At 48.4% G+C, this 26,881-nt stretch overlaps 1 pseudogene; it reads left to right on the top strand.

The window, feature by feature from the left end:
* Positions 1-1,856: 1,856 nt before the first annotated feature.
* The window catches only part of LOC141975311 (uncharacterized), a 65,589-nt pseudogene continuing 40,564 nt past the window's right edge, over positions 1,857-26,881 (top strand).

The following is a 26,881-nucleotide window of genomic DNA, read 5'->3' as shown; positions in this document are numbered from 1 at the left end:
GCTGGTGCTCCCCTCTGGCGGCCCGCCTGCGGCAGGTCTTCCATCGGTGGCGCGTCTGTGGCAGGTCACCCTGGGGGTGCGTGAGCCAAAACGTTTGGAGACCACTGTTCTACACCAGCAGTTCTCAACCGGGCCGGTTTTAGGGGGTCTGCCAAGCAGGGTTGGCTTTAGACTAGCTGGGGCTCAGGGCAGAAAGCTGAAGCCTTGAGCCCAGCACCTGCACTAAAGCCCCAAGTCCCTGCACCCTGTGGGGTTAAAATCTGGAGCCAGGAGCCCCAAACTCTGATGCCTGGTGGGGCAGAGGCCTGGAACTGGGCCATGGAATATTTCTAGCATGTTGAGGGTGGGGGGAGGCTCAGAAACGGAAAGGTTGAGAACCCCTGTTCTACACTTCTCTTTGCTGCTTCATCACCCATTTCAGTGTTCCCTCCATCACCTGGACTGCCAAACCTCTACACCGGCTTCTCCAACAGGCTCTCCATTTGCATAGATAACAGGGAAATCCCTGATGAGCCCCCAGCTGTGACAGAGAGGGGTGTTGCACCCCCACATCTTCCACAAACACAGACTGCGTTGAGACTTTTTTGCTTGTAAACACCAACGTATAGTCTATTTAATCCCCCTACCAATACATAACACCTTTATATTGTATCTCAATTTTCTAAACTCTTCTCCAAAAGTCAGGTGGGGGGTAAGGTGTTTCCACTCAGAGACCTCACTTTGTCAGGCTCTCCTAGCTTTTTGTCTTTCTGTTTCTCTTAGGGTGACCAGACAGCAAGTGTGAAAAATCAGGACGGGGGTGGGGGCGGGGGGGGGAGGGAATAGGCACGTGTATAAGATAAAGCCCCAAATATCGCTCCATCTGGTCACCCAAGTTTCTTTCTCTGTCTGTTCCCCTCAAAGGGCTCCTGCCGATGTCCTTTTATACAGTTTCCCTGTTAATGGAATGATTGGTTCCTTGACTCACTAGCCCCAATCTGACCTCGTAATCAGGTACACCTCTATCCAATTAGGCCTTCTGTGAGGAACCGAATTAGTACGAATAGTGACCAGAGTGCTGACTCAAGTGCAAACCCTCAGCACTCTGTCACCTCATATCTGGAGATATGACCCCAAAATGTCCATTAGTGATCACCACACTCTATGCCCCCTGTTTCTGGGTCCTGATCATGTATCTTTTCCATATCACTGTACTCTGCTAGTGCCCATACTCCTTGCAGAAAGAGAAAAAGGACTGCAAAATTTTGTCCCTAGCAAAACTAGTCCTATGAGATGTATGAGACTGAAACTTACCTCCCAGCATCAAGTCCTTCCAGGGACACTGGTGTCCAGGACGTTGCCAATGGATGAACTGCCGATTGAACAGCAGACCTGAGAAGTAACTGGAGCTTCCTGACTCTCTGTTCAAGCTGCACCTTCCTCCTGATTGCTGCAGTTCTGTGCCTCTCTTTCCCCAGGCTTTCTATCAAAGCATTAGAATCTGTGCTTTTCAAGGGTGGCAATGAGAGACTGGTGAGAGCGCTCAGGAAGCAGAGGACTTGGACTCTTGTGGAAAACCCCAAGACTCACCATGAGGGAGTGTGTCTGCTGGTGAGGTAAGAGATCTAGGAGGCATCATTTTATCCTTGGGAATGAGTAGCCACTAGAGTGGCTGAGAGGGAACCTCCCGTTTATAGCTTTGTGGGCGGGGGGTGCGGGGGTGTCCTGGGTGGAAACACACAGCTCCCACTCCTAGCTATCAGAGCTGTATGCTCAGAGCAGCTGAGTTTTTGAAGTGTGCAATCTAGCCCATGAGCGGTTTCTTTTGTCTTCCAGTCTTCTGCTAAGATCTGGACTCATAACACCTGAGATCATACAGAGCCTCCTCCCCTGGGTGAATTCCCCCTCAGAAAACCACCGAGTCACCAGCACAGCTTTCCTTGCCCAGGTAAGACACAGGGCTCTGAAGAGCAGTTTCACCATTAGACTCTTGTCTGCCTTTCTTTCGGGAGTTGTACAGTTCAGTTCATAGGAGTAATTGTCATTTTAGACAGTAGAATAGCTCCTCCTTTATATGGAAACCTCACCAGGAACTTCACGATACCTTTCTGAGTCCTTCTCTCTCTGTGGTTTTTATTGCCGTCATTGCCTATACTAGCTACACAACCACAGGTGCTGGCTGAGAGAGATACGGACAGAGTTTGGATGAGTGGACCTCTTCTGCCAAGTCCTAGTGCTGATCCTAACCAACAGCTCCTGATTTTGGTTTAGCTCAGCACATCTTCTGAATGAACCGAGCGTCCTAATACTACCAACCAAGCAACCTACAACTACATTAATGTCTATCTTAGGTTCTCATTACTCTAGTATCTGAGGACCTCCAAACTCTTTAATGTCTGTATCCCCACCACACTCCTGCGAGGTAGGGAAGCACTATGTTTCCTATTTTACAGGCAGGGAACTGATGCACAGAAGGGCTAAGTGACTTGCCCAAGGTCACACAGGAAGTCTTTGAGGGAGCAGGAAATGGAACCTGGGTCTCCTAAGTCCTAGGCTAGTGTGGGGATACCTGCTGGAGCATCCTCCCTTTCCACAGTCTTCCTCCAACATCTGCATCACATTTCCCACTTATGCTAAGCAACTATCTTCGGGGCTTATCTGGTTCTAAGAAAAACAACCTCTCTGTGCCTGTGATGGGCTGTACCTGGGCTTTAAGGCTCCTTACAAGAGGCCCCGTGGTCCTACTACACCCTGCCCCAGGAAAAGAGCCCCCAATCTGGGTCTGTCTAGAGAGGCCTCATGAAAGCAGCCAATCCGAGCCCATCAGGCTCGGCTAAAAGGAGCTGAAGGGCTTTAGCAGGTCAGTTCCTGGCAGGAACTGGAGGGGCAAGAAAGGGTGCTGCTCTCTGGCCACAGAAATTCAGGGGACAGCCAGAGTTTGATTCTGGCAGCCTTTACTTAAGCTGGGTTTTCAGGAAGAGAGTCCCGAAGAACTTTAACCCTGAGGTGAGGGTGAAGCTAAAAGTGGCCGGTAGGAAGAAGTGACAATGAACTGAAATCAAGCAGTGCCTAGCTCCTGTTTACAGGATCCATGGTTTGGAACCCAGAGTTAGGGGCAGGCCCAGGTTCCCCTACCACCGACAGTGGCATAAGCCCCATGGAGGGGACAATGCTAATGGAGAGCTTGAACAAAGGGCAGAATGTAAAGGACCCAGAGTTGGGGCTGGAGACCCTAGTGAGGGCAATTGGACTGTTCTGGACTACCCCAGAAGGGGTTCATTTGGACTTTGGGACTCAGCCAGAGGCCTGAGCCACAGAAGACTCACTGAGGACAGCTGGCAGGGTGCACGAGGGGTGAGAAAAGGACTGTAATACCATACCTAGCCACTAAGAGGCTCTCAAGAGGTGAATGGATCCCTATTTTAGTGCCCAAAAGGAAAGCTCCATGTTTTGTAGACCTTTCTCATTTGTGTGGAATACTAAAGTGACAGTGTATTATGTGCCAAGTATCAGAGGGGTAGCCATATTTGTCTGTATCCTCAAGACTGGGGCTGTAGGAGGACTCCTTGTTGTTTTTAGTGTATGACATGTCGGCTCAAATTCTATTCCCAATCTTAACGATCCTATTGGGGCTAATGGACAGGTTGATTTTCTTTCAGCTAATGAGTGATCCCATGCTCAGGGAGAAGAAGTTCCTTAAGCCAGTCTTACACATCTTGGAAGAAAAGTCCCATGATAGGAACAGCATTGTCCGGCAGATGGCTGTAAGAGGCCTGGGAAATTTAGTCTATGGGGCGCCTGAGAAGGTAAGAGAGAATACTGACTAGAATGCAGCATAACTAGAGAAACCAAGGGAAATAGTTGTTCGGAGTTGACAGAGGCTGCACACAATGCACGAGGCCAAATTCTGCTCTCTCACATACCTCGGGTATGTGAGAGAGCAGAATTTGGCCTAGTGCATTGTGTGCAGCCTCTGTCAACTCCGAACAACTATTTCCCTTTGCATTTCCCTTTGCAACTATTTCCCTTTGCAACTATTAACCTCTTTGCAGTCAATACAGAGCAAGCTAGATCCTTTGCTAAGCTGGGCATAAGCAAACAATCTGTGCACTTTTATATGACCATGTGTAAATGTCTCCATCTAGGAACAAAAAATGCAGTCCATACTAACAGGATGAGAGACTCTATCCGAAGAAGCAATGATGCTGAAAACCACTTGAGTCATGGCAGAGAATCAGTTGAACATAAGGTGTCCCAATGCGAAGTTGTGGCCAAAAGGGCTGAAATGATCCTTAGAGGCATAAAGAGAGGAATCTTGACTAAGAGTAAAGAAGTTCTTTTCCCTCTGAATATGACACTCATGTGAGCACTGCTGGAATGCTGTGTCCAGATCAGGTGTCCACAATTCAAGAAGGATGCTGATAAATTAGAGAGGATTCAGAGAAGAGTCCCAAGAATTCTCAAAGGATTGGAAAAGATACCTCTAGTGATAGACTCAGGGAGCTCAATCTATTTAGCTTTACAAAGAGAAGGTTAAGGAGTGACTTGAGGACAGTCTAGAACTACTCACATGGGGAGCACATTTTGAGAATGGGTTCTTCCCATTAGCAAACAAAGGGATAAGAAGATTCAATGGGGGAAAATGAAGCTAGACTAATTCAGACTGGTAATAAGGCATTGATTTTTAATGGTAATTTTAATTAACCATTGGAACAATTTACCAAGGGTTGTAGTGGATTCTCTGTCACTAGCAATTTTAAAATCAAGATTGAACGTTTTTCTAAAAGATACACTCTAGTTCCAACAGAGACTATTTCGGGGAAGTTCAATGTTATGCAGGAGGTCAGACCGGATAATCACAAGGGTTCCTTTTGGCCTTGGAATCTAAGTAACTAGGAATCTAATAATAGGATGACACGGGTGTATTATGGCCCCGAGTTTGGCTCATTGTAGCTGGAACCTGGTCTGAAATATAGCTATAGGTCTCCGGGGGGGTGGGAGGGGGAGATGAAATTCCCACAGCTTCATAACTGCTAAAGAAAACATATTAGAAGTGTGATCAGTGAGAAGTGTTCTTTAATGTCGTATGTTTGTCCAGGTGAAAAAGCACAAGAAGTTTCTTATGGTCATACTGATCAGGGCCTTAAGTGACCCTTTCAGTTCTGAAGTCATTGGCGAGAGCATGAAAGCAGTGGCCAAAGTCCTGAAGGAGCTGAAAGAGAAGGACATAGGTTCTTCCTTCAGAGACCTCACCCAACAGATCCGGACCTACTTTGACAACGTATGTGACCAGAACTCTCCAGCCCCAGTTCAACCGATCTTGATTAGACTCCATTTACTCCCTGGGCATTGCTCATGTCAGAGTGAAGAGATGTTTCGGCCCCAGGGAAGAGAGGTGTTTTACGGAGGAGGAGAACATTAGAAGGATGGGGATGACACCCCTGCTCCCACAGTCTCCCCCTTCTGTTCTTCTTTCTTGCCACTGAGAACCTCAAAGAAAGTCTGAATACTAGATTAGGTAGCTAGATAACCATGAAAAGGGGGTTCCAAGGTACAATAGAGAGTGTTGGGCCTGCTCTATACCATTTTTACGTGAGAGGGTTGGAATGATTCCGTTTTGCAGAGAATTTTGAGATTTCAAATTTTGGTTTTGTTCCTATTTGTGGGAATCCCTCTCCCCAAACTTCAAAACTCTTTGTGAAACAGAATGACTATTCTCAGCCGAGCTCTATTGAAAGCCTTGGGTCCGGGCAGTCTGCTCTCAGACTATCCCGGTGCTGGGAACCCAGGAAACTGTGGGAGCTAGAAGTGCCAGGGAGTTGCCAATTTGAGAGCCGGGGTCCCAGACGCTGGGGGTTTGGAAGCCCACGATCCCAGTCAGCCTGCTAGATGGGCTTCCAAGGAGCTGAATGGGTGCACTGGCTAGACAGCAGGCAGGTTTCTAAGGACCCCTGCCTGGCTTCTGGAGGAATTTCATCCAAATGGAACTGTCGCTAAAATAGTTTGATGAATCAGCAAATTCGAATCAAAAATTAGTTCATGAAAGTGTTTCCGACTAGCTGTAGTTGGAATCCCTCGACTTTAGCGTAGAAGAGATGGCTGTGCGAAGTACGTGATGTGATTGTCCCTTAGTTACTAACTTGTGGGGCTTTCTTGGCTGTAGGAGGACGATGCTCTTCGTTTATTGTCCTTTGTCCTGTTTGGCATCCTGGCCCGCCTGACCAAAAGAAAATGGAAGGGCTATTTCGCCGAGCAGGTTAGACAGAGCTGGGTCACACTTCTGCTGCACCTGCAAGACCCGAACCCCAGGGTTTCAGTGGTAAGACCGAGAGTGACTTATTTACTAAGCCAAAGGAATCTTCCTCCCAATGCCAGGGGAGCTCTGCTATTCCTGCCTGCTGTGGAGGCCCAAATTCTCCCCTCAGTTCATTGCCCTCCTGCTGAGTCAGTTCCCGCCAGGTTGCTCCATGGCTGCCTCACCAGAATCCAGGATAGGTCATGGGTCTGAGCCCGACAGCTCTCTATTCCTGTCTGTCTCTGCACCCCAGGCCCCTGCTTCCCCAGAACAGAAGAGAGACCTGGTGAAGCAGCTTTCATAGGTAGATCTGTTCCAAAAAGACATTGATGCTACCTCCAGGTTGCAGTGGAAGCTCTCCCCTCTATTAGTCATTCCTGCATGTTTTCTGCCAATTACATCCAGATGAATCCCTTTTTATCCTGGAATAAATGAGCAGTCAAGCAGATGAGTTCCCTTTGAATGACCAAAGCACTCAGTAGGGAACAATTAAATGGTGTGACACGCTTTCTTTTTTTCAGGAATGCAGAGCTACATTTCACCTCTGTGTCCCGTTTTTGGGACTGAAGAGGTTCCAAACTGCCATGAATCAATACCTTGATGGCACAGCCGAGCTGAAGCCTGAAGAGCTCCAGATGGACATTTGCAGACACCTTGTGAGTGAGCTGTTGAAGTGTCTGAGATTCTTGACTGGAGTGGCGTGAGGTGGTGTAGAGGTGTGGGGGGGATGTGTGATGGGTAATGGAAATAACGGTCAGAGTGGGATATATGACTGAGGGTGACGGGAAATGTAAATCTGCCACAGATCCCCATTTTTCCCACGTCCACCCAGTCACCTGTTCTTTCTCTGATTTACCTGTGGCTCGTAAAAGCATGTGCTGGCAGTCAAAGGGCACTTCTAGCCAGAGAGAGCTCATGTGTCCCTGATTTCCTCTAGGCCAAAGAGAATGCCGAGCTGCTGGAGAACTTGTACAAAAGCACCATCACGTACTTCTTTAGCAGCTGGGAAGAAATCCGGGCAGTTGCAGCCAAGTTAGCTGGTGAGAGATGATGCCCAGTGTCCCTTTTGGTATTCCCATTGAGGGAGAGAGAAAAAAAAATCCCACTGTGCAGCACTGAGCTGCCATTAATCTTTCTGTGCCTCAGCTTCCCATACATAAATGGGGAGGTTAATATCCCTACCTCTCCAGTGTGGTGGTCGGAGGAAATCATGACTTGCTATAAAGTGCTTTGGGATTGTTGCAGGGAAAGCACGGTGCAGTCATTTAGAAGTAGAGGCTGGGACACTGTCTCATAGGGCATGTTTACACTTGGAGCTGGGGGTCTAATTCCCAGCTTGATGAGACATACCCGCACTAGCCCTGAGTGCTAAAAATAGAGAGTAGCTGCGATGGCAGGAGCAGCAGGAGGTTTAACCACCCCAAGTATGATCCCATCCAAACCCCAAAGTCGATTCTCAAGGTGGCTAGCTCCTCCCACTGCTCGTGCTGCTTTAGCTACACTCTAATTTTAGCATGCGAGCGCTGTGCGAGCTAGTGTGGGCCTGTCCCATTGAACTGGGAGTGATCCCCCTCGCTCAAAGTGCAGACCCACCCACAGTGTTGCTCAGTGCTCTTCACTACTACTTCATCATTGGGAGGCATGCAGCCCACATGCCCTCAGCGCCTGCTGTTTCAGGTTCCTGGCCACACCACCTTGTCAAGGAGGCAAAAGGTTCCTCCGCTTTGGCCCTGTGCCCTCTTCTCCCAAGCATACCCAGGTGAGACAGGCAGGCATTGTGGCCTAAGTCTCACCTATCAGTCACCTTGTGGGATCCCTGCTTAGAACTCACTTATTCCTGGCCCCAGTCCTTTGCTCAGACCACTAGACCAAGACACTAGCTTAGTATGTCTCCAATAAGTGACAGCAGTGGCAAGAGGAACACAGACTCTTTAAAGCAAATGGGTTTTGTGTAAACATTCTTAAAAAAAAAAAGTCTTTCTCATTCTCTTCAGTGTGGACTCTAAACTGCACTAACATCCTCTTGCCCACAGCTCACCCTTAGGCCCACAGTAGGAGAGGCCAAAGACCTGTCTAGGGCTGCTAATATCACTTTGCACTCAACAAGGGAAGGTTTTATGGTTGTTGTTTGTTTTCCATTGTGTATTTAGGCATCATCCTGGAACACACAGACAGGCAGCGTATGAAATGGCTGGACCTGGAACATCTGCTGATGTGTAAGTAATAAATACAGCTGAAGTTCTGCTCATCCGTGAGTTCTAAAGGAATTTAGCTGACAAGCAGCAGTAACTGATACCACTGGTGCAAAGTGCATCAGCCACACATCAAGGGACAAATTCACTCTCGCCCAGTAGAAAGTCAGCTTTAATTTCCCCTGAAGGAGGCAGCTGCAGAGGGTGTGATATGAGTCCGTGCATCTCCTGGTTGTCTCCTGGTTGCCAAGGCCCCCTCTGCAGCCAGTGCTATCCACTCTTTGGGCTTTATTGGCTCTCTGTGGTCTCCCCAGGTGAGGAGAAATTGTAGCCACTTTCTGCTACCCCAAATTTCCCACCAGCAATTTTTCTTCCAGTAGGTGCCCTGCATCCTGCACAAACCAGCTGGGACCTGGCCTCTGTTCAATTCCAGGGTTAGAGATGGAAAATAAACTGAAAAGTGGAAGCTATTGAAACAATGGACCTTCTTCCATTTACAGCAGAGTGGATGACCTTCTGGTCGAGTCAGGGTCTCCCCACTTGTTGGGAGCACGGAAGGGAGCCAATGGAGGAACCTAAAGCTTTCTTTGTATTGGAGAGCTTCTGTAGCATGGTATTCAGAGGTAGTAAGTCTCCAGCTATTTCAGGCACAGGTGACAATATGAAAAGTGAGGCATATTCATCTCTCATGTATTTTCCATCCCAATAGAAGGACTGAGCCCAGTTTCACATTTTACCATGTGATCATTCTGCTCTGGTACTTCAAGATTCTGTGATCACGCTTAGCTGTGATTTGACAGTCTGTACACTAACATGTTGTCCTCTGTCATTTCAGCTCTCCAGGTCCTCAAGAAAGACCCAAGTCCCTCTGTCCAGCTGGTGGCAACTGAGGTCCTAAATGACATCTGTCCTGGCCGAGTGCTTGGGGAATGAAGCGGGAGACAAAGAGAACAAGGCGCTCCAGTAGTATAAGGCCCTACCGTCAATCAAACGTTAACCCCACCCTTGGCCCTCGTAAGCCTTGCCCACCGGTCACTGGAAGTCCCAAGCCATGAGGTATTACTTCCAGGGTCAAGGCAGACAAATGACCGGAAGCAACGTGTGTCATGTGACCCCTCTAAGAACTCCTCCCATTGTCCTCTACCAATCGGGATGGGGTTTGCCCTGATAGGAACGCCCCAAGAGAAGATTTGACCAATCAGGGGGAGTTCCGGGGCAGGATGACCTGTCTGGAAGTGGTTCGTGTGACCCCTCTAAGAATACCTCCCACCACCGTCTACCAATCAGTAGGGGTTTGAGCCACTGGGGACCACCCCGAGAGGAGGTTTGACCAACCATGGGGAGTTGCGGGGTGGGGTGATGTGTCTGGAAGTGGTTTGTGTGACCCCTCTAAGAATTCCTCCCACCACCGTCTACCAATCAGTAGGGGTTTGAGCCACTGGGGACCACCCCGAGAGGAGGTTTGACCAATCATGGGGAGTTGCGGGGTGGGGTGATGTGTCTGGAAGTGGTTTGTGTGACCCCTCTAAGAATTCCTCCCACTGCCCTCTACCAATCAGGAGGGGTTTGAGCCACTGGGGACCACCCCGAGAGGAGATTTGACCAACTGGGGGGAGTTCCGGGGTGGGGTGACCCGTCTGGAAGTGCTTCGTGTGACCCTTCTAAGAACTCCTCCCACCACCTTCTACCAATCGCGATGGGTTTCGGCTGCAGAGGACCGTCCCGAGAAGAGATTTGGCCAAAATGGGGCAGGTTCTCGGATTGGGTGAACCGTCCAGAAGAGGGTCATGTGAGCCCTCTAAGAACTCCTCCCAATACCCTCTGCCAATCAGAGTGCAGCACCATCACCCCATAAGTCCCAGCGCTGGGCAGAGGACGCCATCTCTTACCAAGAAGACATGTTTTAGAAATTGTGGAAAGGCTGAGAGGAAACATGGACTCCTTTACCACCCCCGTGAGACCTTCAGATTTTGTTTTAGCTCCGAGGACCTTTGGAGTTGTGTGGAGAAAGCTCTACGGCAGTGACAGTTCCGAGGAGGGCCCTTTGACTCAACCCTTGATGGATACGTCGGAACCCGACCCCAAAATCCAAACCTTTGTGAGGCACCCCGATGAGTGTGACAGCCTCTCATTGTCCATGCCCTAAAGTTGGAAGGCGATTGTGGCTTGGGGGAGTCACAAGGTGAACGGGAAAGACGGCGCTCAGGTAAATGAATGATTAAGAAGCGACGGTCGATCATGGGGGTGTAATGGGGTTAGGAATCGACCTGGCATTGCATAAATCTAAAAACAGGCAGTGGGGTGCTTACACTGTCTTTTTGTCTGAAAATCTCTCAACAGCTCGACGATGCCTTTCTAGAGGCCTTTGAGAAGTTACACATCGGTAGCCCTGTGGGAGTAAATCCATTGCGCATCAGCTGTTTTTGCTCCTGTCTGAGACCCAGATCTCAAGAGGAAAATCCAGAGAAGGACAAAAATGGAAGAATGAACCAGCTCAGACTCCCTCATGGTAGAGATCATGGCGTCCTTTGTTTCAGGCGGCTGTAAAAGATTGTGTTAAACCAGGCGATTAATAAAACTTATTTAAATGTGTCAGAATGAACGTGTCCCCCTCCATACTTGTGTTCGTAAAAGACGGTCCCAGGAACAGTCATGTCTCCACAGACGGCTCTGTTAAAGAAAATCTGTTAAACCCCCAGGAAAGTTGGGGGCTTTGACGGGGTCAGTCTTCTTTTTCAAGTGGCCAAAAAGCATCATAAAACTTTAAATAGAAGACAGGTAAGAGCTTGGCTTTCACACCAGGATGCTTACACTTTACACAAATCAGCTCAAATACGTTTTAAAAGAACCAGGACCGTTGTTTCAGATGTGGACGCGCAATGGCAGGCAGATTTGGTCCGTATGCACCCCTTCTCCAAACACAACAGCGGTTTTAAGTACATCTTAACAGTGATAGACATTCTATCCAAATATGCCTGGGCCTTAGGCCTAAAAGACAAGATGAGCGGTGAGGAATCCAAGGCCTTTAAAGCTATTTTTAGCCAAGGTCGCGTGCCTCAAAAATGACAAACTAATCGGTGGAAAGAATTTTGAAACAAACCTTTTAGCAGATTTTTGAAATGGCACAGCGATAACGCTTTTTGTTACTGATAATGAAGTCAAAGCAGGGGTTGTGGAGCGATTTTAACAGAACTTGAAAAAGATGTGGAGGATGTGGCGATATTTTACAGCCCATAACGCCTTTCGCCACATTGACCTGTTACCTGACTTTATGAAGAGTTACAACCAGAGCTTTTACAGAACTCTACGTACCAGACCCGCTGATGTTAACCCTTCCAATTCTCTGAAGATATGGAAACCGGTCTATAGAGACGGTTTTAAAATAAAACCGGTTGTTGCCCCTTTTAGAAAAGGCGACCACGTGAGACTATCTAAAACCAAAGGAGCTTTTGAAAAAGGTTGTGAACAGACGTTTACCAATGAGATATTTATAGTGGATGAAGCCTTAACCAGGAGCCCGAGACCTGTATACCGATTAAAAGATTACGAGGGTGAGACAGTTACTGGATCTTTTTACCCTGAAGATTTACAAAAAGTAAACCCCAAACAAGACAAGATTTGCAGGATCAAAAAAGTTCTAGCGGAGAAAGGAAAAGGGAGAAAAAAGCAGCTACTGGTGAAATGGTTTGCGGGGGGGCGATAAGTTTACCAGCTGGGTGGAAGCTTCTAAATTCTGACGTTTAGACACAAACAAACAAGAAGATTCCTCCTGCAAAGACTGAGGGAGTGAAAAATGAGCGACAGCGGGTTTTACATGACTTTGCCCAGCAATGCCAGCTCTGCAGTTTTTCCTCAAAACACCAGCTCGAACTTTACAATACAGCTAATTAAGCCCTTGGATCTCCCGGGTGCCTGGGAGGTGGGGTTAGTGGAAATACAACACCCGCACAGCTGGAACGCTATCAACGAGGACACCCCTTTTGAAATCACCTTTGAAGATATGGCATAGAGTTTTATCCTATAACGAGGTTATTACTCGTCCATACCCGAATGATTGGATCATATGAACAGTACCGTGGCTCGTCATCCCCCACCACCTGAGGTGGTCATGAACGATGACCCTGTGGGTAGAAAAGTTAGCCTTAAATCCGCTGATTTTACTTTTATGTTTTCTACCAGCAGGGAGCTAGCTAAAATTCTAGGTTTGGGCCCCAAGCGCAGCGTCCAAAAATTCCCCTTCTGGGCAGACATCACAGGGGGGGTTAATTCCCTGTATCTGCACACAGATATTGTAGAACACCAGTTTGTGAGGGACTTTTCTGTTCCCCTGTTACGCTGTGTCCCTGTCTGAGGAAGGAACAATGAGTTTGTCACCATCACCTACGATAAACCTCATCACGTTCCTGTCAGAAAACACCACATCGATACCATTACCATTGAAATAAAGACAGATCAGAACAGATACGTCTCATTTGTTGAACGGAGTGGATGTGAAAATTTAAACTGACGCGCAGATAAGACGCTTTCTGTTTAATGGGCAGTGCAGCCGAAGGCTTTAAATTGCGCATTGTATCAGCATCCCTTTTTGTGAAGAAAGTACGGGTGGCCCTGAGTGTTCGTCTGGGGCACGCAGAGTCCCTGCTTACCACAAATGCTAAATATCCCGTGGACCGTGTGGGAATGAAAGTGTTTAGCATCCCCGTGGGCAGCAGGGTCAATAACCAGGAGAACCTGTTTTTTGGGACAGTTACCCAAAATGCTTGTCCTAGGGTTTGTCTTATGCCTTGAGTGGAAGTTACACTAAAAATCTCTTTCATTTTAAACATTATGATATTAATTTAGTGGCCTTGTATGTGGATGGTGAACAGATACCAACCAAGCCTCTGCAACCAGACTTCGAGGCAGGATGCTGCGTGAGAGAATACATGAATCTGGTACAGACGCTGGTAAACACATGACAGATCGTTCTCTGTTAATCGACCGTGAGGAGTTTCCACAGGGTTACACCTTGTTTGCCTTTGACCTGTCTCCCGACCAGGAATGCGCCGATGACTATTCCCTGATTCAAACCGGGAACCTGAGAGCAGAAATACGTTTTGGGAAGGCTTTAACCATCACCATCAATCTGATCGTGCATGGGGTTTTTGACAACATCATAGAGAGAAATCAGAGGAGAGACGTTCTGCTTGACCATATGTGAACATGGACACCGTGCAGCTCTCGTGTGTCTTATCAAGGTGCCTTACACAAAAAAGAATTTCTTAGATGTGTTCCCTTGTGATTTGGCTCCCTGGCGACAAGCTGTCTCAGAGACCCCTAGGTTTGTATCGCGCATCCACACAACCAACCTGGTGAACACTGGCTTGCCTTGTGTCTGGTGGAGCGTAACCGTGGAGAGTTTTTAGACTCATACGGGCACCCCCCGAAGAGCATGTTGTTTCCTAAAAGCATTCTGAAATTTTTAAACAAAAATGCCACAGGCATTGTGTTTCACAATAGACAATTACAAGACCCCCGCTCTGTCGCCTGCGGCTATCACTGAGTGTTTCTTACATCATCGGAGCAAGGGTTTATCTTGTGACCGGATTTTAAAATTGTATTCTAACGACTTAGTGCAAAACGACCGGATGGTGATGAACTTTGTAAAAAATACATTTAAATTCTTGGGCATGCCTAGCCTTGCTCAAAATGTGTTTCAACAAGCCCAGACATGTGTATCTTGCAATGCTTTTTCTAGCCATGTTATCCAATATTCTCAGGCATAACAGACAATGTTTTGTTTGGCATTATCCAACACATTTTTTATAAAGTAACTTTTCCCACAGTTGCTAGGCCCCGCGAGAATTGCAGAAAAGGGGTGTTTCCACCTCGTATCCATTTTAAAATCCATAGGGCAGGGTTTTAAACGCTTCTCCTAGGACCCTCTTGTTGTAAATGACTTTCTGTGTTTTCTTAAGGGTTTTGGTCTCTATTTACCACTGATTTTTGTTCCTTACGATAGAGGGCTGCTGCACCTCTCTCTTTTTTGAGGTGTTTTCTCGCAGGCCCGTGCAATAGTCCAGGACTAGATCTTTCAAACTGTCAAAGTTGATCTTTTGACAGTTTGCCAAGTTCAGGGTAATACCTTTGACTTTCATACAGGCCTTTCCTCCCGACAGCTTATACCCGTACGTTTTCGGGCCTGCCGACACAAACTCGGTGATGTGTTGATCTGGCGGGATCTCGCTCGTGAGGGAATTTAGAAAGAGTTTAGCGATTTGGCGTTTAGCGGGGTTAAACCTGATCTCGTGTTGGCACAAACGCACACCTTCTTTCTGGTAGAAATAGTTCATGTACTTATTTTGTTTTTCTTTGTCTGTGCACCAGCTGGGATACCCTGAAGCCTCTTGTTTCTGGCGGAGGTGTCATTTGATGTACTCTGAAAAGAGTTCATCAGATTTTTCATTAAAAAGCCAGATTTCATATATTTTTGCCACCGCGTACCCCTTCGCTATGGCCGCGTTCAATTCCACCGTGCACCAAGTCCCCAGGATGGCCCTCTCCTCATCAGTATGGATGCACATCTCCCGCTGCTCGGTTTCCGCACAGGTTCGGCATATCGGGAACATAAGTTTGCCACCCACTCTGACAGGTAACAATGGGAAAAAGAAGCCTTGTGTGGGGTACACTTTAACTTTTGAAATTCCGAAATAATTTGCAAGGGGTCCAAATTTGTCATAAACTCTATCGGGGTGTCCGATAGGGTATTCTTTGGTTTTCTTTACAAAAGGGTAGAAGCTGGTAAAATCATAATAGTGGATTTCTTCCCCGGAGTTAAGTTTGTAATATAGGCGGATAGCGTTTGTCCTCCCCCCAAAAAGAGCATCCCTAGGTACGAGAGGCTAGGGCAACTGGGCTCATTTTAAATACCTGCAAGCTCCCTGTCTGTTTCTTTCCTCACTTCCCACTCTTGCTCCCAAAGAGTCCTCACTACAAAACCAAGTGGTTTCAGATAGTCGGTCTTGAGCTGCGTCTTGTAATAAAGAAACCCAAAAGTTGTCCCCGTCATAGGGTTTTGTGCTTTTTCACAATGACAGGTGGCACAAGCGTGGAAAAGAACACCCGTTAAACTCTAAGGCTGTGTGTACCCTGTCAACACTGGCATAACCCTCTAAAGAGTAGGAGCCTACCTCTAGTTCCCCACCCTGTAAAGCATGCCATATTTGTATAGTTTCTTTGTGAGAGGTATACAACAGCCACTGAACAGATGGGGTCGAATATCTTTTTCTGCCTGTGATCATTGTCTGGAGGGAGAAGAGCTACCGTGTTAGGCTCCAGAAACATAAACCTGTCCACAGCCATGCAGACAGATGCCAGTGCTATGTACCAGAATGGATCTATACACAGTTTTATCTCAGTGAATTTACCAGGTTCTCTCTCTACTAGATCTCCCTTCTCCATCATTTTCATAATCTCTTTTCTGTATAGGATACAAAGCTGTCTCAAAATTTTGACATCCTGCTGACAGTAATACACAAGCTCTTTCTGCAAGTCAAACGTCTCCTCCCTGTGGGCCTGCTACCAGTCGAGAAACTCTGCTTTTTCCCTGGGCATCATGCTTTCTACACCATAGTGCTCCACACATAGGGCATAGGCCGCACGTCATTTTGATTTTCGAAAGTGTTCAAAAAATGTGGAAAATACCCTTTGCACCCTTCAAACCCCATCACCTGCGGGAGCTTACCAAGCTTCATGGGCAAGAAGTTTAAAGAGTCTAGAAAACGAATGCCCAGGGCCTTAACTTCCACACACATTAGTTTACTGCCCTGAGTGATCAGTTCTAGGCACATCTTTTCCTTCAGTAACTGTCTAATGATGAAGTATGCATCGTAACCTTTGGAATTGTGCGCCTGGAACGTGTAGACCTGGAACTCTTTGCCAATAAAGGTCTGAACAAACATAGAAAGACACTCATCACCCTTAAATTCCCAGGACTTTTCCGGCTTGAGGGACAAAGCAAAAATGTAATTGGGAGTGTGCAACCCAGTCTCCTGTGTGTATTCGGAATCATAACAAATACACTTTTCTGAGGATTCGGGCTTTCTAAGGCTGTCCATAAAACCGAGGTGACCGTCTACATCACCAGCGATCAAACCCTGACCCTGCTTACAGCGCCTCCCTTTACACCTGTGCCGCTTGTCCACGTAAGACTGACCCTTATCGCACAACGTTTTAGACAGGCATTCAACTTGTTCTGTTGATGCCCAGTCCATGTGTCTGTCTAAACGCTCTCTGGACTGACAATACAGTCTACAGCGAGGACACCTCAGCTGCACGTCCACGCTGTCTGAGCATGTTACGCTCAAGCAGAGGCAGCAGCTGGACCTGCAAGAGTGGCCGTGACTGTGCACCGTGGGGCAAAACTCACCATAATTTTTTGCTCCGAACAACTTTTTCACAACCAGAACCCCATAGTAATGCTCATCGTGCAACAGGATGAAATAAGTCTTGGGGTAAACTGCCCCCCCCCGTTTAAAAAAAGCCCCTTTCGCCGCATACAGCACCACCTGTATGTTGACTCCTAAATGCTGTTCAGACATTACTACGTCACTGAGCATAATCTTCTTTTGATCTGACCAGCCCAGTTTCCCATGCAACTTTCTCATCCCCCCGCTAACGATTCCGCGTCCGTAGGTTTACGGTCAGACATGACGGCCAAGAGCCCACGCGCAAAACACAGATTGGTAGCCGTGTAAGTCAGGTCTACTAAACATTGTCTCTTTTTTATGGATGATTTGACTACTGAGGATAGAATTTAAAACTCTACGAGCGGCCTCCACCCCTGTTTTTTTACAACTGTCACAACGAGGTGCAATGTCCCATTGACATGCAACTCTATTGCTCTGTGGGAGCTTTGAGGTCTGATTGACGAAATCCTCAGCAGACAGCTCATCCCTAGTTCTTCAGACCGAAAACAACGGGTTAGTTAAATTACGGCTCTCTAAATGTAACTGAACATAATCATCAGGGCCCACCCTACCATTAACGTCATGGAGAACTAACTGTATCCCCCTGTGTATGGCTTCAACAACCTGCTGAGCTGAATTTATTCGCTCAAGCTTGACAAAATGAAATTCCTCACAATACACCGACCCCCCCAAATCTAGGTAATTCACGTTGCCAACTTCTCACTCTCTCCATACACACCTCTGCATTTTCAGGGTTACTTGGGGGTTCCTCTACGGGACCATCTACATCAGATGCTATTTGAGAGTCAGACTCTGAGGCGCTTCCGTGAGGGTCATCGGGAGGAGATGGGGACCCATCATTCTACAGAGCCCTCTGGGGAATTTTCTAAACCAGACTGTGTGAGAGTCTGATTCCACCTCCCCATTTTCAGACATGCCAGTTTGAGAGCCTCCAGTCGAGGGCATCTCTTTTAAAATCAACTTTTAAAATCCAGTTTAAAACATATTTTGCACAGTAAAAAAACACCCTGTTAGTTTGAAACACACCATTACCATCAGTTTGCAGCCATATACTTTAAAAAAAACCACCTATTTTTTTACAGAGAGAGAGAGAGAGAGAGAGAGAGAGAGTTTAAAACACAGTTTGCAACAAAATACTTTTCAATAAAACCACATGCATTTAAAAGCCAATTGCAGAAAGTTACACCCCCCCCACCCCACCCCCATGTGTGTTTGGTCCTTTGGATTAAAGAACAAGCAAAAATGTTAGTTAGTATTACCCCCAAATCCCTATCCAACCTGTGTAATACCTGAAGTTATTAAGCAAAACTCCAGTTAAAATGGTTTTTATCTTGGCCCGGTGATGAAATGCAGTTAAAAACAGGGAGCATGGCTCCTTTTGCAGTCCAGCAGCCATTCAAGAGAGTTTCTGTTGAAAGAGTCTCCAAAATACCTGAGGTTTTTACACCATCCTAAGCCTTTGTTTCAAACAGACTTCAAAATAGGAGCTAGCAGGTTGATTTGATCGCTACAACTCTCAAATAATAGCTACTTACGGGCGTTAGGCACCCCTCCCTAACATTCCCTTTTGTGATCTGGGGTGGGGGAATTTGTTATACCAATAAAATAAAAGCCAGCAGGATCTTATTAAAAGGGAAAAGGCAAAATGCCACATTTATTGTGAATACAGAAAGAATCATAGGAAGCAGTTAGTTATAGCTATAACATTCCATTCAATTTCATATTTATTCACACATTCATTCATACACACACACACACACACACACACAAACAGAGGTTCTGCAAGGTTGTTATCATAGTTACCAGCCATAGAGTTGCTCATGCCAAGCCACTGGCCAGGTGGCCTGGAGACGAGGAGGGAGCAGGGCCTTGTCAGATGCACATCTGACACTCCTGGAAGTTGGTTTGCAGAATCAGACCCCAAAGCTTTCCGTTTCTAGAGTCCATTTTTATAGGAATTTATTCCTATGCCAGTCTGTGGGAATTGCTTCATCATGCTGTTGCTGAATCAATCAGCAGATGGCACTTCCTGACGGCTCCGTCTTGTTCTTCGGTTCTCCCATCCTTGAAGCTGTTGGGTGGATTCCAGTCTGCCCTCCGGGGGTCCTCTGGTTGACGCCTGCTTTGGCCGACGGACACTGGATTCTTAGGCTGGCACCTCCCTGATCATTCAGTTATTATCCACACCAAGCATCCATCCACATACATCCTCTATCTCTATTTTAAAGCACAATCGTTAACAAAGCCAGATAAATACAACAAAAGGGCGGGGAGTCTCTGTGTGCTGTTTCTGTTGTTACAAAGTATTGCTTTGAGAACAGACTCCGTCTAGGATGTACTAACACAATTAGCAGCTTGCAACTTTCACACGGCGAGGGAGAGAAACAGTACCAAAACCCAAGAGACCTCTTAATTAGTAATACCCTGGAATTTAAACTATGGGGAATCAAACTCATTTGTGATTTTAATACAGAACTTCTTTAGTATGATCCAACAAATTAAGCTGTCTGCACAACCGAGCTGCTTTTGGCCACATTTTTTTCCTTTTAGTTAAAATACATTTTTCTGTAGGGCCTTCTTACAGTATTAAAGAGTAAATCACCAATCCGTAATGTAACTGTACCCATTTCCAAGTGGGGACCCTTTGCAGATCTCAGTAAATGTCTTTGGGGCTTGTTTTTTAAACATGTTTCTTTCATGCTTAAAGTTTGGGGTGGGGGGTTGAAATAAAATGGTTGTATCACAACCATAATAAGCACCCACAGCTTTTAAAATTTTCTCTTTCGAGCAAATGATTGTTCTAAAGCATGGTGAAGATTTGTGAACCATTCAAACATTTCAGTTTTGGGTTAGACCCGTGTGTGTATGTGTGTGTGTGTGTGGTGGGATTTTTTGGTTGGTTGTTTTGGGTTTTTTTTTGGTAAATATAGTATTTTAAACTTTTAATGGCTTTGAATTGCTAGAAAGAGTGACCCATAGCATTCAAACAACTCCTGGGTCATATTTAAACTGTCCAGTAGAGTTCTGCCAGTTCCTGGGTCATTTTCACTGTCCAATAGTGCTCTACCAACTCCAGGGATTATATTTAAACTGCCCAATAGCATCTGCGAATTCCTGAGGTTTTATTTCATTTCATATTAATCCGAACTCACCCACCCACCTCCCTTACTATGGGTGCACACCCATCAAATTTATCCCTATAGCAACAAGGGTAAGGAATCACAGTTACCTTCGCTCTTCAGTGGGGGTGTGGTTAAAACCATTCAGTTCAACAGGATGAGTCAACTCTGTTGTACTCAAACACATGTCTGAACCATCCCTGTTTTGTTTTCCTGTTGTAAGCAGAGGCAGGATGAGCTCTACCCTGACATCAGGTGGTGAGTTGTGGAAAAGGACTTCAAGAGCTGATCTCCTTTGCACAGGACACTCACCCCACCTAGCATGAGCCCACAGGAGCCCAAATGGTCACTTTGGCTGCTGTGGGATTCCCAGTTTCTCTGTTCTTGGGGCAGGAAGAATAAAGTGTTGTTATCCTGATGATGTGAATCAAGGACAGTGGAACTGTCCTTGGCCTTTTATGACAGAGGGACTCACCATCAACTAAGTAGCACTCACTAGGCAAGGGACAAGGATTCCAAAAGCCAGTGAATTGAGAGAGTTTGAAGGTTTGTGCCTAGTGGTGTGAGCTCCCTTCTGAGGGCCCCAAACACCAATTGCACTTTCTCTCCATTGTGTAATGTCAGAGATAATTTTGATTCTATTAGGAGTTTGGTTACAAACTGCAGAGCTGAATTCACTTTGGGTTCATGGTGCCCCAGCTGTGAGGCCCCCCTACTGTTTAACACAGTATTCAGTGATTTCAACTTGTTGTAGGGGAGCTTCAGTGCCCCACTGGTGGGGGCTTGACCCGGTTTTGCATCGTGTTACTGGAATGGAACTCCTAGATACTGAACCCAGCCCCTGTTGTGGCCAACTCTGATGGGCAGAAGGGTTACACTGTAAACACATTTTTAGGATTTGTTCCCCTCCCACTTCACAGCTTTTTGCTGTAAATGGGTCTCTTTTACACAAAGACACAAGACCTAGGTTCTCACAAACCATTTTTTTAAATTTAAAAATCATACAGCTTCTTGAAAACAAACCCAGATGCTCCATTAAAACTTTTAGCTCACTTAAGGGCCAGAGACCTTCTAACAGAAACACAGATAATCACAAAGCCCTTTTCATTCGATTTTTTTAAATGTACAGCGACCAAGTTTTATATTGCATGTTTGTCCCCTCATCATTCTCTCAATTAATCCTTTTAGATTTCTTACAAATAGTCTTTTTCTTAAGCAGGGTTCTGTCCCTTTTTGTGTGGACCAGGCGGTCAATGTAACGCTGTAAGCAGGCATCTTCCGGTTTGGACATTTTCTTTAAAACACGGTCAGGGTCTCCACTGAATTTCACAGCATTTCTCAAGGTCACCCCTTGCGCTAAATGTTCTTGGGTTAGGCACAGACGTTGCATAACATAACCTATGGCAATAATAGTGTTCAATAAGCTTTCCAAACACAGCTCAGCACACAGGCCCCAGAACTTGCAGTTTCTAGCCATTGAAGTCCAAGTCACAGTCATGGTGCCATTGGGCTGGGGCATCTATGACACAGCCCTCACAATTTTCAAAAAGCTTTTCCCTAAGACAGTGATGAAGAACAGCATAAACAGCAACGCGTACAATAGTCCGCATAACATTTTTACGCTCGTGACGTGGCACTGGCTCAGCGAGTTCCATGCCAGGCCTCCTCCTAAACTCCTCCTAGCCGTCCTCCTCGGAGTCATCTTCAACAATTTCTAGCGGCGTTGAGCAAAAACAAGACGGGCCTGGTTCACCTTCGCTGCTTGATGCAACGCCGTCCAGGGCCTCCTGGTCCTCTAGAAAGGCATCGTCAAGCTGTCGAGAGATTTTCAGACAAGAAACAAGCGTAAGTTCCCACTGCTTGTTTTTAGATTTACACAACCCCTGGTTCCTAACCCCATTACACCCAATCATCGACCGTCGCTTCTTAATCATTCATTTACCTGAGCTACGTCTTTTCCATTCACCTTGTCTGCCAGTGCCTCCCCCAAGCCATGATCGCCTTCCTCCTCCAGGGTGGCGGATGATGAGAGGCCACCATGCTCATCGGGGTGTCTCATGAGCGGTTGGGCTTCAGGGTCGGATTCTGGCATATCCATCAATGGCTGGGCCAAATGAATCCCCTTGGCTTCTCTCTCATCCTCTTCAGAACTGTCGCTGCTGTAGCGCTTTCTCCACACAACTCCAAAGGTCCTCGGGGCTAAAACAAAGTCTGAAGTTCTCACAGGGGTGGTAAAGGAGTCCACGTTTCCTCTCAGCCTTTCCACAATTTCTAAAATATGTCTTCTTGGTAAGAGATGGCCTCCTCTTCCCAGCGCTGGGACTTATGAGGTGATGGTGCTGCACTCTGATTGGCAGAGGGTGTTGGAAGGAGTCCTTAGAGGGGTCACACGACCCTCTTCTGGGCGGTTGACCCCGTCCCAGAACCCACCCTATTTTGGTTGAATCTCCTTTTGGGGCTGTCCTCTGTGGCCAAAACCCATCGCGATTGGTAGAGGGTGGTGGGAAGAGTTCTTAGAGGGGTCACACGAGCCACTTCCTGATGGGTCACCCCGCCCCAGAATTCCCCCCAGTTGGACAAATCTCCTCTCGGGGTGGTTCCCAGTGGCTGAAAACCCTCCTGATTGGTAGAGGGCAGTGGGAGGAGTTCTTAGAGGGGTCACACAAACCCCGGAACTCCCCCTGATTGGTCAAATCTTCTCTCGAGGCGTTCCTGATCAGCAGAGGACAGTGGGAGGAGTTCTTACAGGGGTCACATGACACACCTTGCTTCCGGACATGTGTCCGCCTTGACCCTGGAAGTAATACTCCCATGAGGTGGGACTTCCAGTGACCCGTGTGCAGGGCTTACGGGGCCAAGGGGTGGGGTTAACGTTTGATTGATGGTAGGGCCCTTATACTACTCGCTCCCGCTACCCAAAATTGGAACAAGAGAGACTATAATACTGGAGAGAAAGAAAGGAATGTTTTAAATGTTTTAAATTCTTGTACTGTGCTGTAAATTCTTTTCCCTAAATTAATTCAAAACATTAATTTGTATTTTTTATTTTTCTATTTTTTTGTTGTTGTTTTATAACACAATACAGCAACTAGAATACTGGCCAGTATTATACTTTTATAAATAGAATACAACAACCATAACGCTGGCCCGTATTAGCCATTCTCCTACTGCTCAGATGCTGTAAGGGAGAGAAGGATCAGGCCCTGTAAAGTAGGCTGGGTTGATTTTTTATGACTCGAAGTGTTTTTATTACACATCAGGACATCTAGTCATTCTGATGGACGTGCAGCCTCTGGACACGCTCAGTGATAAGCATGTACATTACACTGCTTCCTCAGGGGTCATTACTATAAAAACAGCCAAGTACTGGCCCAGATCCTCAAATACACCTGAGCTTTAGACTCTGGGTTGTTCTAAATTACTCTGTCTTGTAACAGCCATTGCTGTACGGGAGATTGCTGTAGCACAGGGGTCGGCAACGTTTGGCACGCAGCCCCCCAGGGTTAGCCCCCTGGCGGGCCGGGCCAGTTTTTTTACCTGCCGCATCCGCAGGTTTGGCCGATCGCGGATCCCACTGGCCGCGGTTCCCCACTGCAGGCCAACGGGGGCTGCAGGAAGCCGTGGCCAGCACATCCCTCGCCCTGCGCTGCTTCCCGCAGTAAAACAGAAGGTTTATTAGACGACAGGAACATGGTCTAATACAGAGCTTGTAGGTGCAGAGAACCGGACAATTCAGCTGCGGGGGGTCCATTTTGGGGGGCAGTGAGCCAGACAACCACGTCTGCCCTTCACTCCATGTCCCAGCCAGCCCCAAACTGAAACTCCCTCCAGCCCCTCCTCCTCTGGGCTTTGTCCCTTTCCCCGGCCAGGAGGGCACCTGATTCCTTTGTTCTCCAACCCTTTAGCTCTCACCTTGCAGGGGGGAAGGGCCCAGGCCATCAGTTGCCAGGAAACAGGGTGTCGGCCATTCTCTGTGTCCAGACCCCTGCACACACCTGCCCTCTAGGGATCTGCAATGATCATACACCCTTACCCCACCACCTAGATCCTTAAGAACTGCCTAGGGGAAACCGAGGCACCCCCACACTATTCAGAGGAAACATTAAGAACAGTCCCACTTCGTCACACTGGGTATGAGATTTTGCTGTTTGTGCAGGGAGCTGGGAGCCCCAGGGCGCCCTGTTTAACCCTGGGACTTGGTGCCTCGCCAAGAGGCCCTGCAATGAGTGTTGGGCTGAAACCCAGCCAGCTTGGTTTACATCCGGCCCACAACAGTGTCAGGTGGAGTGAACAGGCCAAAGTGAAAGCAGAGCCACTCCCCAAGCCTCTGGGAAAGACTGACCTGCCTTGCGGGGCGGGTGTGCAATTCCTAGCTTCTCCCTCCCTCCCGCCTGCTGTTAACGGGAGGCAAACAGAGACTGCAATAAACCCCTCTGGTAGGAACAAGCCTGCGCCACTGGGGAACGGAGCCACCCAGAGCGGATTAAAAGCCCTAGTCCCAGAGCCAGGGCAAGCGCTCTCCTCTGGACAGCAGATGGGGACGTCATACAGGGAGGCTTTCGGGCCCAGGGTTCTCATCCTGGCGCTTCAGCTGCTAATGACCTAGAGCCTCCTGTTCTGCAGCGCTGAGTCCCACAGCTGCACTGAAGTCACTGGGGCAGATCCACTGCTCGTGTCAGTGACCACGGCTCCAGGAACGGGGCTGGAGAATGTTCTGTGCCCCTGGACAGGGCTGGGACAAACTGCCCCAGCCGAGGTCTGCCCCAATGGGAGCTGTGGGGAGCCCAGTGTACTGGAAGCTGCTGCTGCCCCGGGGTTTGTGATGGAGAATGTGGGGTGATGGGGGGGGGAGCAATTCAGCACAAACATCTCCTTTCGATTTCCTCTCAGCCACCCCAGCATGCCTGGGGACTCCCCTCCCCAATCAATCAAAGCCCAAGACGGGGATCTGAAGCTCGATATGAAGTTAATCCTCTGCCAGCTGATGTAACCCACGCGCCTTCTGGGTGTGGTGTTGTGTCCCATCGAGTGGCACCAAGACCATTCGAGAGAGAGAGATGAGTCTGCTCTGCAGCCGTCGCTACCAGCCAGGGGGCTTTTAGCTCATGCAATAGAGGCTCATGCACTAAGCTCCAGAGGCCCCAGGTTTGATCCCCACCCGCTGACGACCAGGGTCTGTGGGTGTGACGCTGGCGTGGCTGGCAAGAGGCAGCAGGAAGGGTTTCCACTGAGCGTTAAGGGAAAGGAACTTGCTGGCTGTGGCACGGTGCAGCCGGCTGGTTGGCACACCGGGAAAGGAACATGGAGAAGAGCTCCAGCCCTGGCTGCGTCCCCAGCTCTTGTCTTGGCCTTGTAAAAGGCTAACGCTAACAGTAGTGCGAGGTTTGAAAGCGAACACACCGTGTTCTGGGCCTGGAGCAGCGGCTGGGAAGCGTTCCCAATAAAAAACCGCCCCGGGATCCCTGTAATCCACACCAGAGTGCAGGGGGAGGGGAGGGAGCTGGAGGGCCTTTGAAAACACAGACAGCTTGATGCCAGCCTTCCCTGGCTGCATGGATCTATCCTCCAGAACCATGCCACCAAGGGCCCAGTCCTGCAGCGGGACAGCCGGAGGGTTGGTGTCGCTATCCTCCCGTTCTACAGAGGGGGAAACTGAGGCACAGAGCTGGGCCACGTCAGGGCGCGGCTGGGGATGGAGCCCGTCAGATCCTCACGAGATGCTGTGTGGCGCTAGCGCTTGTGTCTGCACCAGCTATAAACACAGGCCCCCTTGTGCAGGCCCAGCCGTCCGTCCCCTGGCGGGCAGCAGTGCCCATGCAGGAGCACCCACGCAGCCCCCCACCGCCCTCGGCTGCAAAGCAGCCCCAGCCCCACGGCAGGGTTACGTTCTCCTCCCCTACCCTGTGTTCTGGCTCCTCCAGGACCCTTCACGAGGCTGGCAGGGAAGCGCTGAGCTTGGAGCCTGGCCAGGCTGGAGCTCGCCCAAAGGAAACACCTCCACGGTCTTTCCAGGTGCCACCCAGTCCCCTGGCGCCTGCAGGAAGGTTTGGGGTAATCACACACACGCTGGGTCTCCCAGTCACCAACGCTTTGCCAGGAGCCTGGCTCGGAGGGAAGCGCAGACCCAGTCCAGCCAGCCTTGACGTCCCTCTCCGCGGAGCTGGGAACGCGCCTGGACCTGCCAGCCCAGTCCCGTCTAGTCAGCGAACGGCTTGCTGCTGCTCTTTCCCGGGTCTCCTCCTCCCTCCCCAGCCCTGGAGCCAGACGAACACCCACACACAGGCCTACTGTGCCCATGGCTGTACAGCGGCTGCAGGGCTGCAGCCATCGCGTCCTGGACATATTCAAGGGGAGCCCGATGGGATTGGCCAGGCAAGGAGGGCATGAGCCCTGCCCAGCTAGGATGGGGCACCGTCCCCAGGCTGCTGCATCAAAGCCAGCCCTGGCTAGGAGCGATTCTGCAACCCAGGAGAGATTCTGCAACCATCCGCCTGCTGGAGAAAGACATGAAGGTGAACTTGTCCCAGCTTGGAACTCCCTGTAGCCAATGGGATACATTTGGGTTAGGAAAAAGAAAAGAAGTACTTGTGGCACCTTAGAGACTAACCAATTTATTTGAGCATAAGCTCCCAGTGTCAGCTGTGCCAGGGCCCCCAAGACCTTTGCGCCTGGATTGGGGGGATCATGACTAGGGCGGAGCTGGGACCCAGGGACAGGTGAAGCTGCACCAGGCTTGCAGAAGAGCTCATCCTTCAGAGACCTGCATGCAGACCCTGCTGGAGGGAGATTGTTTGGGGCAGAGCGGGGTGACTTGGGGGGCTTACAGCA

This window comes from Natator depressus, chromosome 20 (genome assembly GCF_965152275.1).
Source record: "Natator depressus isolate rNatDep1 chromosome 20, rNatDep2.hap1, whole genome shotgun sequence".
NCBI classification, from domain to species: Eukaryota; Metazoa; Chordata; order Testudines; family Cheloniidae; genus Natator; species Natator depressus.
The sequence above is the reverse complement of the archived record's forward strand: the minus strand, read 5'-3'. Positions and strand labels throughout refer to the sequence as shown.